This window comes from Fundulus heteroclitus, chromosome 24 (assembly GCF_011125445.2).
Source record: "Fundulus heteroclitus isolate FHET01 chromosome 24, MU-UCD_Fhet_4.1, whole genome shotgun sequence".
NCBI lineage: Eukaryota > Metazoa > Chordata > Actinopteri > Cyprinodontiformes > Fundulidae > Fundulus > Fundulus heteroclitus.
This window is the reverse complement of record NC_046384.1, coordinates 11025092-11038206: the sequence shown is the minus strand read 5'-3', so window position 1 is coordinate 11038206 and position 13115 is coordinate 11025092. Positions and strand designations below refer to the sequence as shown.

The window sequence follows — 13115 nt, the reverse complement described above, 5'->3', positions numbered from 1 at the left end:
TTTGATGGAGAATGATAAAGAAGACGTCTTTAGAAGGTCAAACTATGAGGCTTCATGGACATCCTTTTTATCCCTTCTTAAAAACGATACCATACAACGTGTACCCATTGTTGATATTTGCTCTTTCCTCTTGGCCACAGAAAGTGATTCAGACTCTTGCTGAACAATAAACTAAATGTCTTCTTGTGATCAAGATACCAAGAATTAGTTTTATGGCAGCAGTAATTTAAAATCCTCCACAGATATATAGGTAGCAATAAGGAGAAAGTTAGCACTGTTGTCAGAACACATGAGGGTGTGCAGTCCTACGTTTATGAGCCACAACATCAGAGCAGTTGACCACATGTTCACATGCTCCTCAACTCTGACCTTTTATGATGAAAAATCAATCAGAACTGACTGTGAATGATTAATGTCCTAAGTTGTCAGAAGCTGAATTACAAGACTTAAAAAGTAATCAAACAATCCACCAAAACAAATTTGGTGGATAGCATAGCTGCTAGCCAGGGCAGCTTAGAGCAGATTGAAAACAAGAGTATTGTCAGGCTTGGTTAGCCCATGAGCAGACCCATCCCCCTTTAAACCACATCTAGACATCAGCAGACGAGAAATGTTTTCAGCATTTGCTTTTTAACCACATTGTTTAGATACCAGGCAACTTCCTTTCTCTGCCATTTTAAAGGTCTAAATGTTGCGCTTTATGACATCATTTTTATACTTTCTTGAAAAACAACCATGATTAAAAAAAATATTGTTATGCTTTCAGTTGATAAAACACAGATCTTCTTTCAGTCATACAGTCTCAAATTGGAGAATCTGTCCTCTTTCCCCCAAATTCCCTGAATTGATGCTTTGTTTGTGTTTCTCTCCTTTTTGTCCTTCAAATTGATCATACCCCTTGTTTTTTCTCACATATCATTTAATTCTGATTGAAATAAAAATGTATGCATTTATAGATATCCTTTTTCAAAATAAATATGGAAAATGTAAAAGAAAACATTATTGTACTACAGCAATCTTTTCAGTAGGAGGTAATTCTCCTGTTCAGGACTCTGTGTATATTTACTAGTGATTTTAACAGACGCAGCTGTATTTGTTTCTGTGTATCTTTGAAGAGATTTCAATCTCCTGCAGCATCTGATGGACTTTAGTTTCATGTTGCTTTGACACATTCTGACAAAGGTACATAATAACCTTTGAGGCACCTAATCTACATCAACCAGCATCATGCCGCTTTGTTCTCTTTGCAGTTTGCATTCAATCTTCTACGTGAAGACCACAAAAACATGAATCTACAGCTTCAGCCTTACCAACCCACTAATTTTACAGAAAACAAGGTAGGAAGTCCTGTCTAAGACCTCGAGTTTCTGCCGTAACTTATTCTCTTGTATTATCTGATCTAAGAGGTTAAAGTAAAAAAAAAATGTTGGTTTCAAACACACTTTTGCCCCAACAGAATGGGTAAACATTAATGAACAGATATGCTGAAATAATTTCTATAAACAAATGGTTTCTGCTCTAAGAACGAAACAGTGAAATAAATCCAAGTTCATGCTGCAACAACTGCAGAAACCCACCACAAGAGGACGCTGTTACACTCTGTGGTGGATATTAATAGTTATCAAGGAGGAAAGCGCACTACTCATTTAATTAAGAGAAAGATGCATCTTTGTCTTTGCACGTTTAATTCAAAGGCATGAAGCGTTTGAATGTCTCTGTCCCCCAGAGCTAGAGGAAAGGGGCACACTAAACCTGTACATTCTGGATTAACATAAGAAGTGGGAGTAACCTTCAGAGGATTGCATGCACTGGTACAAATCAGTTCTTATCTAACACAACTCCTTGGTTAAAGAAAACACAATAATTCACTCTGTAAGCATGTGAGCTTCTTTCACACAGGAAAGTTTTGCAGGTGCATCTAGACAAGATATAATCAGTTACATCAATAAAATCTTCCACAACAACTCAGACATGAAGAGAACTAGGTCAGTCCGTCCGTCCGTCTTCTTCCGCTTATCCGGGGTCGGGTCGCGGGGGTAGCAGCTTCAGTAGGGAGGCCCAGACGTCCGTCTCCCCAGCCACTTGGGCCAGCTCCTCAGGAGGAATCCCAAGGCGTTCCCAGGCCAGCCGGGAGACATAGTCCCTCCAGCGTGTCCTGGGTCTTCCCCTGGGCCTCCTCCCGGTGGGACGTGCCCGGAACACCTCACCAGGGCGGCGTCCAGGAGGCATCCTGACCAGATGCCCGAGCCACCTCAACTGGCTCCTCTCGACGTGGAGGAGCAGCGGCTCTACTCTGAGTCCTCCCCGGATGACTGAGCTCCTCACCCTATCTCTAAGGGAGAGCCCAGACACACTACGGAGAAAACTCATTTCAGCCGCTTGTATCCGGGATCTCGTTCTTTCGGTCCCGACCCAAAGCTCGTGACCATAGATGAGGGTAGGAACGTAGATCGACCGGTAAATCGAGAGCTTCGCCTTTTGGCTCAGCTCTCTCTTCACCACAACGGATCGGTACAGCGCCCGCTTCACAGCAGACGCTGCACCAATCCGCCTGTCGATCTCCCGCTCCATCTTCCCCTCATTCGTGAACAAGACCCCAAGATACTTGAACTCCTCCACTAGGGGCAGGACATCCTCCCCAACCCGGAGAAGGCACTCTACCCTTTTCCGGTTCAAGACCATGGTCTCGGATTTGGAGGCACTGATTTTCATCCCGGCCGCTTAGCACTCGGCTGCGAACCGCTCCAGTGAGAGCTGTAGATCACGCCCTGATGAAGCCAATAGGACCACGTCATCCGCGAATAGCAGAGACGCAATCCTAAGGCCACCAAAACGGATCCCCTCAACACCTTGGCTGCGCCTAGAAATTCTGTCCATAAAAGTTATGAACAGAATCGGTGACAAAGGGCAACCTTGGCGGAGTCCAACTCTCACCGGAAACGAGCCCGACTTACTGCCGGCAATGCGGACCAGACTCTGACACCGGTCGTACAGAGACCTGACAGCCCTTATTAAAGGGTCCGGTACTCCATACTCCCGGAGTACCCCCCACAGGATCCCTCGGGGGACACGGTCGAATGCCTTCTCCAGATCCACAAAGCACATGTAGACTGGTTGAGCAAACTCCCATGCCCCCTCAAGAATCCTGCTGAGGGTATAGAGCTGGTCCAGTGTTCCACGGCCAGGACGAAAACCACACTGCTCTTCCTGAATCCGAGATTCGACTATCCGACGGACCCTCCTTTCCAGAACCCCTGAATAGACCTTACCAGGGAGGCTTAAGAGTGTGATTCCTCTGTAGTTGGAACACACCCTCCGGTCCCCCTTTTTAAATAGGGGGACCACCACCCCAGTCTGCCAATCCAGAGGAACTGCCCCCGATGTCCACGCAATGTTGCAGAGCCGCGTTAACCAACACAGCCCCACAACATCCAGAGCCTTAAGGTACTCGGGGCGAATCTCATCCACCCCCGGGGCCTTGCCACCGAGGAGCTTTTTAACAACCTCGGCAACCTCAGCACCAGAGATGGGAGAACCCGACCCAGAGTCCTCAGACTCTGCTTCCTCAATGGAAGACGTGTTGGTGGGATTAAGGAGGTCTTCGAAGTATTCCGCCCACCGACGCACGACGTCCCGAGTCGAGGTCAGCAGCACACCACCCCCACTGTAAACAGTGTTGGTACTGCACTGCTTCCCCCTCCTGAGACGCCGGATAGTGGACCAGAATCGCTTCGAAGCCGTACGGAAGTCTTTCTCCATGGCCTCTCCAAACTCTTCCCATGCCCGAGTTTTTGCCTCGGCGACCAGCCGAGCCGCCTGCCGCTTCGACTGCCGGTACACATCAGCTGCTTCCGGAGTCCCACAGGCCAAAAAAGCCCGGTAGGACTCCTTCTTCAGCTTGATGGCTTCCCTCACCGCAGGTGTCCACCAGCGGGTTCGAGGGTTGCCGCCGCGACATGCACCGACAACCTTGTGGTTGAACTAGGTGCAGTAACTAAATTGCATCACGAAAGCAGTCATAATGTTCATACGAACATTAATCACAGGGACTGAACGATGGAATGGTAATTGCTGCTTTTCATCAAACTAACAGTTCTTGAAATGTTTGTCTAAGCACAGAGATGTAATGAAGTCTCGCTTGACTTAGTTTCCTCTTTTACATTGTTTTCATTTTATTTGTTTTTATTGTCTAGGATGACGATAACTCAGATACAAAAGTCTTCAGCTGCCGACAAGCAGTCGCCACCAAACTGTGAGTTTGTTGTTTATTGTTTGCACTTTTGCTTGTCTATGTTCATTTATTTGTCTTTTAATTATGACGGGTATTACATTGCTTGTCTTAAGATTTGCTGGACGATTACTTAATTAGGGTTCAATTTAAATGCAAACAACTGGTATTTATTTTTAATTGTATTAAAATGGGACACTGTGTTTCAAAAGTGTGCCTTTTTTAAAGACCTTATAGTTGGTGTTAAAGTATTGTCAGTGTCTTACAATATTTTCAAATTCCTTGTCAACTTGAGAGAGAATGATGGGAAGAAAACATCTTTAGGAGGTCAAACTATGAGGGTCCATTGACATCCTTTTTATCCCCATTTAAAAAAACGATACCACACAACAATGAACACTTTCTTAACATTTGCTCTTTCCTCTTGGCCATAGAAATTAATTCAGAAACTTTCTGAGCAAAAAACTAAACTTCAACTTGTGATCAAGATACCAAGAATTAGTGTTATGGCAGCAGTAATTTAAAATCCTCCACATATATAGAGAGATTTAACAGGTAGCAATAAGGAGAAAGTTAGCACTGTTGTCATAACACATGAGGGTGTGCAGTCCTACGTTTATGAGCCACAACATCGGAGCAGTTGACCACATGTTCGCATGCTCCTCAACTCTGACCTTTATGATTAAAAATCAATCAGAACTGGCTGTGAATGATTATTGACCTTAGTTGTTAGGAGCTGAATTACAATACTTCATAAATATAAATTTGGTGGATAGCATAGCTGCTAGCCAGGGCAGATTGAAAACAAGAGTATTGTCTGGCTTGGTTAGCCCATGAGCAGACCCATCCCCCTTTAAACCACATCTAGACATCAGCAGACGAGAAATGTTTTTAGCTTTTGCTTTTAACCACATTGTTTAGATACAAGTCAACTTCTTCCTTTCTCTGCCCTTTTAAAAAGGTTTTGCAAAATGTTGCACTTTATGACATCATTTTTATACTTTCATGAAAAACCATCACAGTAAAAATGTCTTAATTCCTTTTTTGTTTCAGTTAATAAAACGCAGATTTTTGCATCTGTGCATCTTTACAGAGACTTCAGTCTTCTGCAGTATCTGATGGACTTTAGTTGCATCTTGCTTGTCACATTGTGAACATGGTTGTGAGAAAGTGGCATAATTATGAGTGCTGAAGCACATAATATACATTAAACAGCATCATGATGTTTTCTTCTCTTCACACCTTGCATTCAAGATTCTGAACATGTGAAGACCACAAAGCAAACAGGACACGTAGGCTTTCATCTTAACTAACCCACTAATCTAGCAGAGACAAGGCAGGAAGTCCTGTAAACCTCTCGACGTTCTGAAGTACCTTCATCTATGTTAACGTCTGACCTAGCAGGCTAATGTATAAAAACAATTTAAACACACAATTTAAACACACACACAAAAAAATTTAAACACACTTTTGACCCAACAGGATGGGTGAACATTAAATAACAGATATGCTGAGATGCCTCCAGCGTATATTTTCTGTTGTTTCAAAGTGAAGTGATGACGTCAGACACGTTTCCTTTGAGAAAAGTGTTACATCCTTTTGCCCCACTTTGAGAGATGAAAATCTGTGGTTGGTGTAGTTCAGAGGACAGTGTAGGTGGTCTCTACACTCTCCCAGAGCAGCAGATGATCAGATGGATGCTCTGAGAATCAGCCTTTTACTGCTTCTGCCGTGTTTTACCTGCTTTTTGGACGGCGAAGGTAACTAAGAGAGACTCATTTTCTTTAAGTTGCATTTTCAGTCATGTTTTGCTCCAAATGTTAAATTTCTGTTGATTAAGTGTGAATATGTCATAATATTAACTCACAGTATTACAGGAAACAGACCATTTCTTATTGATTATATTTTAATGCTTGCAGTGACTCTTAGGAAAACAATCGGGAAAGAACCAGATTTTACTCCAATCTGCACCAATGAAACATCAAATATCATCATTCTGATAGTGTGCAAGATCAGAACGGAGAGGAACAGTGGAGAGGAGTGCAGACTGCTGTATAAGGATAAAGGTGGCTTTACAAATGAGTGTGGCTCAGCGTTCAATCTTAAAACAAGGAATCAAACTGTGTTTCTACACCTGACCAGTTTAACACCGCCTGATAGTGGGAACTTGTCCTGTCAGTGTTCAAATCCTGAAGGAACGTATATTCTCCATCTCAGCATCACAGTTAATGGTGAGAACATTTTATTATTGGCTGAATCAAACGTATATTAACTATGTATTCTGTTGTGCCATTACGCATACAACTTCTCTTCAAGTATAAGAATTTATTAACAGAAATGAATCAACATCCAGACAACATCACTATAGAATGTTGTTTATTGAATTAACACTATATTTCAATCAACAAATCCTCTCTACATGGCCAGTGAAGCTTAACTAAATTACTAAGTAAAATGAAGATTAAAGAAACTAAGGAACTGTATGAACAAAAAAGATCAAAATAAATAGTTGAAAACTACCATCATCAGAATGATTCAGTGAATCTTGGGTTTACTGCAGACCTAAATTAGAGAACCAAAGTTCATCTTGAAGAATATGGAAAGAGGTTAAATTAGTTTAATTTAGAACAACATTTGATACGTGTTCAACCTGTTCACAATTAGTTAGATAAAACGTTGTTTGAGGTAATAGCATTTTAAAAAGGGATTTGCTAAGTAACAATCTCTAACCTTTAGCACACCTGATTTTTATTAATCTAATTAGTCCTCCAGGAAGTAAGTCATTCATTTAGGAAGCTAGAGTGTGCTGTACTGCACAATCGACTGGAAATGACATATTTACATTAGCTTGATGAGTTAATACACAAAACACCATTAAATCAACATTATTGCTCCCTATTAATGCTATACTACCGCTTGTAGCATTAACGGATTATGGCGGAGCCTCATTATGTTTAAAACAAACTGTAGTTACGTTAAAGAAGGCTAATAACGGCTAATGCTAGCGGCAATTACTCCAAAAAAAACTAGCAGTCACTTAAAAACACCTTTTAAGTGACTGCGAGTGAATCTCTGCGTCGCAGAGGAGCGGCTCGACTCCACGGTCAGATTTTCTCCTGCATAGCTGCTTTGATTATGATGTTAGTTTCACAGAAAACAGACTTTATTAGGCTGGCCAGGCCTACACATGTTTGTGGGTCTCCAAACTCCATTCGGACCCCAGTGGCCTTTTCTCTCCAGTGTAGAGCTTATCTTTCCAAGGTCCACGGACAAAGAGAAAGATGAACGGACAGAGCCTGGATTCACTGCTGAGGTGGCAGTCACTAGAGAGGGAGTCTGCAGTTTTTCACATTTCTTGTGGCTTCAGTCTTACTGTTATTTTCCTATTGTCTGATTTCACAACAATACTAATAAAATATGTTTGTTTCTCCATACAAGAGTCTTTTCCAGATGACAATCCAGCAGATGAATTTTGGAGCCACTCTGCAGGAGTGATCCTTCCTTCTGCTTTGACTGCTGCAGTTCTCTTCGTTATCATAGTTTCAGTAATTGTGGGATTTATCTGCAGAAGACATCTGGATCGGTGAGAATCTAATGCAACATCCAGAGTTTCCTCTTTTACTTAGAATTAAAGTACACAGCTAGAAATGCTGATTTTAAATGGCCCTTTTTGGTCTTAGCTCAATTTTCTACTGTTTGTCTTTGAAGTTGATTAAATCATACCTCCAGATGATTAAACTTTTGCACTAATCTAGTACCCTTTATATTTAAAGAACCTGTTTAGGACCCGAAACGTCTGGATCAGCTGTAAATGGATCTGCTGCCACTGTAGTGAGTAATTATACTTACTTTATAAGTTTCCATTTTTAGATGGTCACAATTGTAACTGTTTTGCAAAATGCCACAAATAGGACTAAAAAACACAGAAATAACAGGAATTATTTTTATTCAGCAAATACATTTTCATTAAAGTCAACTTTTAGCTGTTTTACAGTTCATTTGGAGATGAAAACGTGAAGCATCCAGCCAGTGATACATGCATTTGTTTTTTTCCATCATCCATCCATCCAATGCTGGTTTTTGATATGAGCTATGTGGGCAGTCGCCCAGGGCGGCACTAATAAGGGAGAGGGGCACAAGCATCATGTAAAAAACAAATTGTTGCAGCTTAAACAGTGTTTTTCTTGCTTTATTGCTTGCGTAAAAATAGGAAGTTTTTTCCACCTGCTTGCTGCTAAATATAATTTCCACATGACAGCTGTGTCAAATCCCAGTGAACTTTACAGTCCCTCAAAGTAACATTAGAAACACCAGATGGCTCAATTCTCCAGGACACAATCCTAAAAATTCTATTAGGCTGAATAACCTGAGCAGCTATTTGATGCATTAACATAAACCACAGTAAAGCTTCCCTTCTGTCCTAAAGCAGCTGCAAATACTTTCCTGTCACTGTGTCAGAATGTTTCTGTTCCAAGAACACAATAGTGAAATAAATCCAAGTTTGCACTGTGTTATGCCATAAGCTGGTTGAATATGCTTATTATTATTATTAATTATAATTTGGTATTATAATTTAAATAATAAATCATTCAACTCAAAATTTCGCTATAACAAATATAGTTCAAATGGTGGTGATGTTAGCTATAAGCTTATAAGTATTTATACCACTAATGCATTAGTTAACTTGCTGTTATGAACTCATTTATGCTGGAATAAATGATCAGGTCGGACTGTTAACCGACCAGGTTTATCCGGCAGGCTGTGAGAACCCCAATGTAACTGCAATTAGAGTTTAAATCCTTATTCCTTATCACCATCCAATGATATTGTCTCTGTATTAATGTCAGATGTTAACTCCAAAGGAGGTTAGCTCTGATTTCTGAATACCCAGGCAACTGTGAATTGGACTGAACACAAAACAATGTCTATTCCGCAGTCGTGGTTTTATTGAACCAAAAGCAATTCCCTGTTACAGTAATTCTCTGATTCAAACACCTTTGGAATTCTTACTCATTACTAAACTAAAACATGCAAAATATATATGTGGAAATAAAGAACAAAACAAAATAAACAATGGATTAAAATGAGCGTTTAGCAGATCTTAACTCAAAGTTGTTTAACACCGCCCTCGAAACACCGGCATTTCACGTATCAGCATTGATAGACAGAACAGCTTCGGGAATTTCACTGGACGCTTTGATGTCTTACACAAAGCTAGTTCAGCTAAGCTACCTACAGTTCAGATATACGTCACCCTCCCAAGATGGCTGCTACGATGACGTATGAGGGGAGGTCCTAATGACGTAACCACGCTTACGCTGATAGGATAATGCCTCGCTTCGAGAGGGGGGCAGCTAACTGGGAGTTTAAAGCAAAGCCCGCGACTTGAGCTCGGACAAAGAAATTAAACTGATAAGAAGCGAAAAGAGAGAGAGGGGGGAAGCAGGGAAGAAGATGGAAAGGAATGAAGCGGTAACCCACGGCGGGGTTCTTGATGGATCACAAATCAACACAGCAAATCAATTGTAAAATGCATGCACATACAAAGAAAATGTTCAGCAAAATAATTCCAACTTCGTCGTGGAATAAAAGCATTAACCAACACCTACAAAGTTCTACCGCCTGCCCAGGCACTTCTAAACACCCTGTTGGTGAGACAGAAATAAAGGGGGAAAACCCCGTTACTTTGAGGTGCCTCGGGGCTGGATTTGGAGCGCTCCGAGTAGCGGCTTTCTGGACGCGTCTTGACGAGCGCAGTTTTCCGCAGGCTGCAGCGGGACGGGGAAAAAAAAGCTCCTTCGTTTCTTCCTCCAGGTTCGGTCGCTTTGTTGGCCAGACAAAGCGGGGTCCTCTTCGATCACTGGGAGATGCGGCGTCTCTCAGTCTTTTGATCAGAGGGAATTTAAAAGTACTTATTTAAGTCGACCTCCTGTTATAAAGCAGGGAATAACCGTTGCGTCGAAAAATCTCGGTCCAGCGAGCAATCGAACACGTGGCGTGGGAATCACCCCAACGGAATCAGCTGTGCGTGTGTCTTCTCGGGTTGGCCAAAAGCCAGGGAAGAAGGAAGATTTTCGTGTGTGATCGGCTTTTATAGCCATCACCATAGCAACCTTATCTTGATCGGCGGCCATTTTGCCGTGTTGCGTGATGGGAGTTGGTGGCCATTTTGACCACATTGCATGATGGGAGTTGGTGGCCATTTTGACCACATGAGTTGGTGGCCATTTTGACCACATTGCATCATGGGTAACGCAGTCCGTTACGTCCCGAATTGATGCCGTTTTCTGTCACGTCTGAACTGGCACAACACACTGCAACTACTCTAGGAAACCATCACGTGATAGCGCTGTTGCAATCTGACATTACAAACATCTGGGTGCAGTAACTAAATTATGTCACAAAAGCAATGATAATAAGAATACAAACATTGATCTTCTCCATTTTGAAAATGTTAGAAGAAATTTACGAATGTTCTGAAAAAAAAAACCCCACAGGGCCTGAATGATTTAGTGTCAATTGCTGCCTTTCATTAAACAGATTTAACAGTTTTGAAATCTTTCTCCAGCATAGAGAGAAAATTAAATCTCCCTTAACTAGTTTCTTTCTCTGTTTTGCATTGAATTTGTTTTTATTTTATTTCTTATTTTTATTGTTTAGGATGAAGATGACTCTGACGAACTGCACAAAAGTTATCAGCAGCCGACAAGCAATCTCTACCAAAATGTCCTCTCAGGTCACCAGAAACATCAAACTGAAAGAAACTCAGCCAGAAACAAGGTTTATGCTAACCTGGAAAATCTGCAAGTTAACAGAAATTATGAAATCTATGAAAACATTTAAATAAATAAAAAACATAATTTGAATACAGTTTTTTAAACAGGCTGAGTTGTCTTGCTATTCTTTCTATCCATTGTCTTCCGCTTATCTGAGATTGGGTCGGAGGGCCAAAAGGTCCAGGAGAGAATCCCAGACATCTTTCTGCCCAGCAACATCCTCCAGCTCATTCTAGGGGACCCCAAGGCATTCTCCTCCCAGCAGAATGTACCAGAAAAACCCCCAAAGAAAGGCGCCCAGGGAGAATCCTGATCATATGTCCAAACCACCTCGACTTGCTCCTTTTGATGCGGTGAAGCAGCGGCTTTACTATCATCTTCTCCAGGATGACAGCTCCTCAGCCTATCTCTGACGATGAGAAAGGAAGCTCATTTCGGCCACCTTTATCCAGGATCTCCTTCTTTCGGTCATGATCCATATCTCATGACCATAGGTGGGGGTCGGAACGTAGACGGACCAGTAAATCAAGAGCTTGGCTTTTTGGCTCGGCTATTTCTTAACCACAACAGACCGGAACAGTTCCCACATTTCTGCAGCTAAAGCTCCAATCCGTGTCTGTCCATCTCTTGCTCCACCCTATCATAACGCATGAGCAAGACACTAACCCCCAAATCCCACGTCCTCCATGACTGCTCCGTTTCATTCACGTACGTACACGTCTGTCCAACGGAGAAACTATGCTGTTGCTTTAACTAATGAGAACCATTCCACATCCTCCATGACTTTTCCAAATGTCACCGTCAGCTGGCATGCTCTCTGTCCTTCACTATCAAAATACTCTTTTCTGTTCTGTTCCGGTCCATCGGACTCCAGCCAGAGAGAAATAGCCCACTATTTTCTACTGTAATTCCTATAAAATAATGGTGAGGTGTGGGTTGAAATATCTATTACCATAAGCTAAAACACAATTAAATCATTTTAAATGCAAAAACATATAAGGTTTTGGTGGCCAATGTACTCAACCATACTTGAAGGAGGTAAAAATATGCCCAGTCGACATATAATCAGCAACAGAGAACTTTTTGGATGCTGGATGAATGAAAATGTTTGTATCCTCTTTTTTTTATCACGTGAACTCGTACCTCTCACACGCGCTCTCCTCTAGCTCCAAGGAACTCAGAGCAGAGCAAGACTGAGTAACGTGGAGATAGTAGGCGTTGCTTTTCACGGACTCACGGCAGCAGCCTGGAACAGAGCGGAGACGTACAGGAGCGTAGGATGTGGAATCTGGGGGTAAGGTACTTAATCTTCTCCGCTTGAGGCAAAGACAGTCCACCTTTTCTGGTCGAGGACCAGGGCCTCAGACAGAGAAGAGCTGACTCCTATCTTGGCTACTTCACACCCAGGCGTACCGCTCCAATGGACAATGGAGGTCATGGTTCAAAGAAGCCAACAGAACCACATTATCTACAAAAAGGAAAGAGGAGATCCTGAGGTTCCCAAACCAGATACCCTCCTCTCCATGACCAACCTTGAGATCCTGTCCAGGAACACCGCAAACAAGACTGATGATAAGGGGCTACCCTGTGTTAAAGATTGGGTTTACCGGCCTGCTGCAACATGTCTATTGAAACCCATCTTACCCCGGTTCCAGATTTGGCCACAAGTGAGACAACATTAATCAAGAGGTAGAACAGTTTAACATGCATATTTAATTCATAGAAATTAAATATGGAGACAGAGTTTACAATACCAATCAAGATGATTTTCACTGCGCGGTCAAGAAGTCTGTCTGAAGTAAGTTTTACCAAGACATTCCTTTTTATTAACTTTAAAACTCCTCCTGCAAGCTCAGGGGAAGGATGACTGACCCCCTCAACTACTTCTGTTCCGGTGATCCTTCCTTGAACCTTCTGGCTGCTGGTACACACAGCTCTGGAATCCTGATGGGCCCCTGACCTATGTCCCACCACATCTGTCTGTTGATGACCTTAGCGCGCACTCCTTCGAGGTCGGGGGTCGGTGGAGTCCCCCTCCCATTCCTGGACTCTCCTAAATATAGGTCTCCAATACAACGTGAAACTTACACAACAATCTTTTAGATATCAAA

At 42.3% G+C, this 13115-nt stretch overlaps 1 non-coding gene across 2 annotated transcripts; it reads left to right on the top strand.

Moving 5' to 3' along the window:
* Positions 1 to 1248: 1248 nt before the first annotated feature.
* On the top strand, positions 1249 to 11094 carry LOC105921750. 2 transcript variants are annotated; one of them, XR_004928037.1, is made up of 7 exons: positions 1249 to 1337; positions 4194 to 4252; positions 5868 to 5988; positions 6148 to 6459; positions 7667 to 7811; positions 8002 to 8059; positions 10889 to 11094. It is a non-coding gene; the product is annotated as an uncharacterized LOC105921750 (transcript). The 2 variants fall into 2 exon arrangements; XR_004928038.1 differs by lacking the exon at positions 5868 to 5988.
* Positions 11095 to 13115: the final 2021 nt, after the last annotated feature.